General features: G+C 37.2%; 1 long non-coding RNA gene across 1 annotated transcript; it reads right to left on the bottom strand.

The window, feature by feature from the left end:
• Positions 1-1,330: 1,330 nt before the first annotated feature.
• On the bottom strand, positions 1,331-5,920 carry LOC309862447. The gene is made up of 4 exons (XR_014310523.1): positions 5,884-5,920; positions 4,089-4,305; positions 2,296-2,369; positions 1,331-1,812 (listed from the first exon to the last, which is right to left on the bottom strand). It is a non-coding gene; the product is annotated as an uncharacterized lncRNA (long non-coding RNA).
• Between the last annotated feature and the right edge of the window lie 929 nt (positions 5,921-6,849).

The following is a 6,849-nucleotide window of genomic DNA, read 5'->3' as shown; positions in this document are numbered from 1 at the left end:
TTTATCCAAAATAATTTCTGTGTTTTCAGTGGTTTAATTCATTTCACTAACAACCATTTTAATAACAGGCTTATGTTTTTGTGAAAAAAAAAAACCTCTATAATATCTCCAAATATGTACAAATTTTAATTTACAACTATCAATATTTCTGTAACATTCAAAAAACTTTTGGGCATATTTGCTTTTGTTCAGTTTTCCAGAGCATTACATGAAATTGAAAATTACTTTACAGTAACAGTGTTGACACTGATTCAGTTATTTTTTTATACAAATAATTACCTGGAATTAAAATTCAGAATGATCTACTTACCTTTCTCTGATTTTTTTTTTCTATATACTGAGGTCTTCTCTCCTGTTCATTGATGAGATTATCAGTCTCTCACTCCTCTGTAAGAATACTGGCAAAATACTGGCACCGAGATATAGCCCTGTGACAGTTTATTAACACAGAAGAGCATGGCATAAAAGATTTCTGACCAGCTAATTACAACCAGTAGATAGTAACAAAGTATTCCAGAAATGTAACAAAATATCTGTATTGATGACAGAAACATTGAGGTGTTTCCTGAGGAGATTAAATTGTATTTAGAAGTCACCCTTTGAATTTATTAACTTTTGCTTCTTGAGGACTCTAACAACATTGCTGATCTTGTTAAAGTGGTTTGGTTTTGGTTTTACAAAACCTCCTTTATCTCAGACATCTGCACTGAATATTCTCCCCTCTTAAGATCCAACATCACTGTCCTAACCAGGACTGTAAACAACAGGGCTCAGAAATAGGAGAGTGCTGTTCCTTTTGTTTACAGCACTTACTTTATAAGAAGCATATCTCTTAAGATCGTATTTTGTTTACTAGGAACTAGTGGTTTTAGGATGAAACGAAGCTCATTGCCTCTAAGATAAAATTATATGAAAATGTTGAGTCTGTTCTAAATTCAGGTTTTACAATCAAGCTAGAAAAAAGAAGCTCCTTCTGGAGATCAAAATTCTGGCAACACTTTAGGATGGAACTTGTGGCTGTGATACAGGAAAGCTACTGAACAAGAAATAACATCACTTGGGGTTTGCAGCCCAGTGCCAGTGTGTGCCAAACTCCTCGTCTTCATAAATATTTATGAGTGGTCTCTGCCATCTCATTAGAATTTAATTCAAAGACAACAGGTGCAAGCAATGATTGCTCAAGCTAGGCCAACTAACTTTGTTATTGTGTTCCAAGTTTTACATTTAGAAGAATCTGTAGAGGGCCGTCTTGGTGACTTCTTTGGTTTATTCATTTTATTTTTTTAAACTCCTGGTTGGGCACTTCTAACTGTGAGTGACTCGCTTCCAGTGAGCTGTAGTCTAGTTTTAACAACCAACACTTGGGGTGGCTGCGTGGCTTAGTGGGTTAAGCTTCTGCCTTCAGCTCAGGTCATGATCTCAGGGTCCTGGGATCAAGCCCCACATCGGACTCTCTACTCTGCAGGGAGCCTGGTTCCCCCTCTCTCTCTGTCTGCTCCTCTGCCTACTTGTGATCTTTCTCTCTCTGTGTCAAATAAATAAATAAATCGTCTTTAAACAACCTACACTAAATGGAAGATTATGCAAATAATTATTGAATTACATCTATCAAGAGTGTAATGAAAGAGATATAGAATCAGCTATAAATAAGTATGGTAGGGAGTTCCACTGACTTCAAAGTGTTCTTAGACCTCTAGGGTGCTTTGAGGTTCACCAGGCCAAGTAGAGTGAAAGAGGGATGGGAGAAGACCAATCTGGGGAGCTTGAGATGCCTCGTTGAGAGCCTTGAGGTGGGTTGACCCTTGGTTCCTCCTGAAAGCAGAAGACAAGAATAGGTGGGTCCTAGTAGGTCCAAGAGGGCACAGGGCAAGAGAAGACTAGCAAAATAATCAGAAGTGAGATCTCAAGCATTTTTTAGGCCACAGTAAAAGATCATTCAATCATCCAGTTGAATCACTCATTCAACAAACATCTGCTGAAGGTTCAGGCTCTTCCAGGTATTGTTCTGCATGCTGGTGTTATGGCGGTGATTGCAAGAGAAAGAAGAACACTGTCCTCACATAGCTTAAGTACCAGTGGGGAGGCAGAAAGTAAGCACATGAGTAAATATAAAGTGGATCAGTAAGTGTTACAGAGAATAGTAAGATTACGTTAGGTGGATATGTAATAACTATCACGGGAGGTGCTGTTCTATGAAGATGGTCAGGGAAAATGTTATTATAAGGGACAGACACACACAATAAGGAACACTTGGTTAGACGATGGAAGAACTTGTGATGAGAGCAATGCAGATACCTGGGAAAAGAGCGTTCCATGAAACAGGAGTTTTTCAACTGGACATCCCCCTAGAATTCAGGCAGTCTGTGATCCTGATTTAGAAAAAAGATTAAAATGTTACTCTATTAACTTCTAACTAAAATTTACTAGTCCTTTCAATGCTGAATTTTGTCAAGAATCTGCGGGAGGTCATAGCAACAACTGCAATTTTGTTACCCAAACAGTTTAAGTGCATTTTCAGTTTAGACAAGTGTTTGGACATGGGGGAAAACATTGGCACTCACCACCACTTGAACAGTATGTTTATTATCGCACATGCCTCCAGAACTTAGTTAACTCTAAGTTAATAAAGAAGCATATGCATTTTTATAAAACACATTTAACTTAAAAATCTTTTTGATAATTTTATTCTAATAGAGTTGGTTACATTTGTAATCCTGGGAGTTTAATTTTATGTGGTATAAAACATCATGCTGAGAAGTGTCTGTAGGCTTTGCCTGACTGCTTAGACTGCTAGAGAGGGCTTTGGGGCAGGAAATGTTGAGCCTCCCTGTCAGAGGGAACAAAGATAAAAGCTCTTTACCAGGAGTGTATGTGATGTGCTCAAGGGACACCTCAGGGGCCAGGGATGAGGAAGCAGAAGGAATAAGTTGGGGGGGGGGGTGGTAGTAGAAAAAGAGCTCAGTGAGGTAGAAACCCAGATCATCTCATCATGGTGGTACACACACACGATGAGAAATGGTTAAAGAGTTTTAAATCAGGGAGTAAAATTAATAAAATTCAGAAATCTCAATGATGATAAAAATAAATTAAATAAAAACTAATTAATACCTAGAAAAGTCTACCTAACCGGTATAATAGACTTGCTCCCTATGAGAGCCATGAAAATACATTGCTTTCCTCCAAAGCAATTGCTTGTTAAATCAAATGTTTCAGGGTCGGGCTGTGCTATACTTTATCAGTAGAAAATTAGACCATGTGAATTAGAATACTAGCTAGAAACAATTCCCTTTGCTGCTTTCAATTATCTACATGCTGAGCTTTCTAAATTTGTGCTTGGTTCCCCTCCCCCACCCCCCCAATAAATTTGCCTCCTTTTGTCTTGTCTTAATTTATTTTATATCTGCAATATCAAAGTTTCCAGGGGTAAGACTTGAAGTTAGTTAGAATCATTTATTGTCTTATGCACTAGGAAAGAAAGCAGATGTGTTTTTATCAGCTTTGCCATTGTGTGATTTTTAACAACACGTTTGCCTGGGCAGTCCTCCCTCTCCTTCAGAATGAGACTCTGTTAAGCCTCATTCTCCCAGTTCAGCATTCTTACAAGGCTACTTGTTATCATGGTGAGGATTCTCATGGATGTTTCCTTTTTGTGACATGTGAACGATATATACCAGATCATAACCGTTTTCATTCCTATTTATACAATCCTTCCTAGGTTAGATCTTTATTATACTCCCCATCTGTTTATTTACCCCCTTATTTTCTTCCAACTAAGAAGACACTGGTTTTACTGTTTTGTCTTGCTTAGTTTTTAAATAACTAAATCTAATGTTCTTTCTGCTACTCTTCCAATAGAATATTTATTCTTTAGACCTTACGTTTATGGAGTCTTTTTAAGGCATTTTAGATTTTTCTTCCTCTCCATAATATATCTTTTGTTTGTCTGTGTTTCTCAATTTGCTTGTTTGCTACATTCATTATTTCATTAGCTGATATTTATTAGGATGGTTTGCTGAGGATTTTTTTTTTTTTTTTAAAGAGAGAAACCACTTTTAAACAGGGAAATGAAAGAAGGTACATTGACTCACCATGAGACACTACTCAAGTTTCTTCTTGGCAGCTAAGAATTTTGAATGGACTTTTTAAAATTGAAATACCAGCTTCGAGAACATAGACTTGGGTCTAATAATGGCTCAGTGATTGTTTTTGTTCATCCATTTATCAAATATTTGGGTCGTTGCTACATATTAGGCATCACAACAGATATTTTAGGATATACAGAATGATTCCATGTCTTCCTGGAACCTGCAATAGAATGGGAATTTAGGAATTAAGCAAAACTGTAAATCATACACCCAATTTTTGTGAATTTTAAAACTACCCAGATTAAGAATGTGATGCTGAATTATGTCACAGGCAATTGGCAGGATTTCTCTAAAGAGATGGTGTTAATGCTGATCCCTGAGGAATATATGCTGATTACCTAGGTGATTGGAGCCTGGGAGAGCATATCAGGGAGATGATTTGGCACATTCGTGCATTATGGTGAAAGCTGAGAGAATACAAAGGACTGTGTCAAGAAATGAGACTGAAGGAGGAAGCAGAACTGGATTGCAGCAGGCACTGTAAGCCATTTGAAGTGTTTTAAATTGTTTTTCCATGGTAAGTGGGAAACAAACAAAAGGTTTGTAGAGTGGCTGGAATTGATAGACATGATTGTATTTTATAAAAAAGAGGTCCTGAAAATATTATGCAAAAGGAATTTAAGAAACAGTGTAAATGCTGTTTTGTGTTTTTTTTTTTTTAATTACTTCAGTGATAGTTTTTAGTAATAAGAAGAAAAAGAAGAGAACCTGTTCTGACAATGTAACGGAAACATAAACAACAGAACTTGGGGTTTGATTGTGTATGGGATGAGGAAGAGAGAGGAGGTAAGAGGAATTAGAACTTTGGATTAAATGCCTGGATGGGTAGTGGTGCTTTGGACTGACTGAGAGTACCCTGAAGTGAAATATATTTTGAAGGAAAGGAGATGATTATGGTCTTACTTTGAGACCTGTTAAGTTTGAGATGTTGGTGAGAAATTCTAGTGGAGATAACAAGTGATCAGTTAGGTGATATATGAGTCCTGTTTAACTAGTCAGGATTTAAGACAACTAGGAAGCACAGAACATAGGGCAGTGAATACAACCATGGCTCTGTAGACAGTAAGCACACAAACAGGTCAGGAGAAGAGAGAGTGCTGGGCATTAAACACTCACTGCTGATGAATCAATGGATGCATAAAAAGATGCCCACCTTTTGTCAGGTATTAGTTGAATCTGGCTTCCTGTGTAGGGATTGGATGTAAGTGCGGGCACATGACTTCACGCTGGGTAATGACCAAATGCAGTCTTAGGAGGTGCTCCAGGTTGAGGGAAATTGGAAGGGGAGATGAACCATGAGGACTATGGACTTTGAAAAACAATCTGAGTGTTTTGAAGGGGAGGGGGGTGGGAGGTTGTGGGAGCCAGGTGATGGGTATTATGGAGGGCACGTATTGCATAGAGCACTGGGTGTGGTGCATAAACAATGAATTCTGTCATGCTGAAAAGAAATAAAAAATAAATACAATACCATTTTTTAAATGGTATCACAAATAAATCTTTTCTTTTGGAACAATTATAAATTTACAAAAAAATTACTAAAAGAGTATAGAAAGTTTCCATATTATTAACATCCTACATTAGTCTAGCACATTTGTTGCAATTTACAAACTGATGCTTATATGTTATTTTAAATAAAATCCACACTTTATCTAGAAAAAAAAAGAAGAAGAAGAAGAAGAAGAAGGGTGCTCCAGGCACTTGACCTGTACAATAACCACATGTGTGCAGTGCAAACCTGGGAGGGCTGGAGGGCCCTGCGATCCATATGACAATACTGCATCCTAGTGATTCACTTCTGTCAGGCTAAGAGCCAGATGTGGAGAGTTCCTGAAAAAAAAAATAGAAAAGTTGAACTCATTATTGCAAATTTTCTCCCTGTGGGAAATCTTGAGAAGTCATTTAGGGGTGGGAATTAGGAATGGGAGGATGAGGAGATGTGGAGAGATAAACCAATAACAATGGCTGATTTGGGAGAGCCTGTAATTCATCTAAGACTCTACTATAGAACCCTTCTTTGGTGGGAAGGGTAGAAAAATTGCACCACACCACATATTAAACTCTGCCTCACTGTGATATAAAGGACAGGGACCAGAGACAATTAAAGAACTATGAGTTCTAGGGGTTTAAATAGGCAAAATATTTAAGTAGTGTTGCCTCTTCTGCCCTCCCCTTAATGGTAAACCCATATTGAGGGCTTAAAAATCAAGTAGGAATTAATTTCAATAAGATAGTATTTCTTCAGCACCTACTTATTTCTACATACTTTTCTTTTTACTTTCTAACATAAAACATTAAAAAGTACTAAAGGCTGGCAGAAGAATGTTCTAAATGCCAATTAGCTTAGAACCTACTAATATTTAAAACTGACTTCTCAAAGAATAAATGAAAAACACTGCCATGAATGGATCTGCAAATCTGGAAGAGGTGCAGAAGACTTTTAGCAGCAATGGAAGGAAGATGAGTATTAGTAAAGTTTGTAGAATTAAAAGGGTGTTAGCTCCTTTGTATGCAGATGTAGACAGTTGCATTATCTAACCATGATGATTTAATGTTAAATTATCAAGGAACACTGAGTGTGCATGAAGGGAAGAAAAATAATAATAAATTAACTGTATCCCAGATCCTTTTTCAATGTTCAATACCTTGATGGGTACCTGCACACAAAAGCATTTGCATGTGTGACTTTTATGATTTCCAATAT

Source organism: Mustela nivalis (genome assembly GCF_964662115.1).
Source record: "Mustela nivalis genome assembly, chromosome: 4".
Taxonomy (NCBI): Eukaryota; Metazoa; Chordata; class Mammalia; order Carnivora; family Mustelidae; genus Mustela; species Mustela nivalis.
The sequence above is the reverse complement of the archived record's forward strand: the minus strand, read 5'-3'. Positions and strand labels throughout refer to the sequence as shown.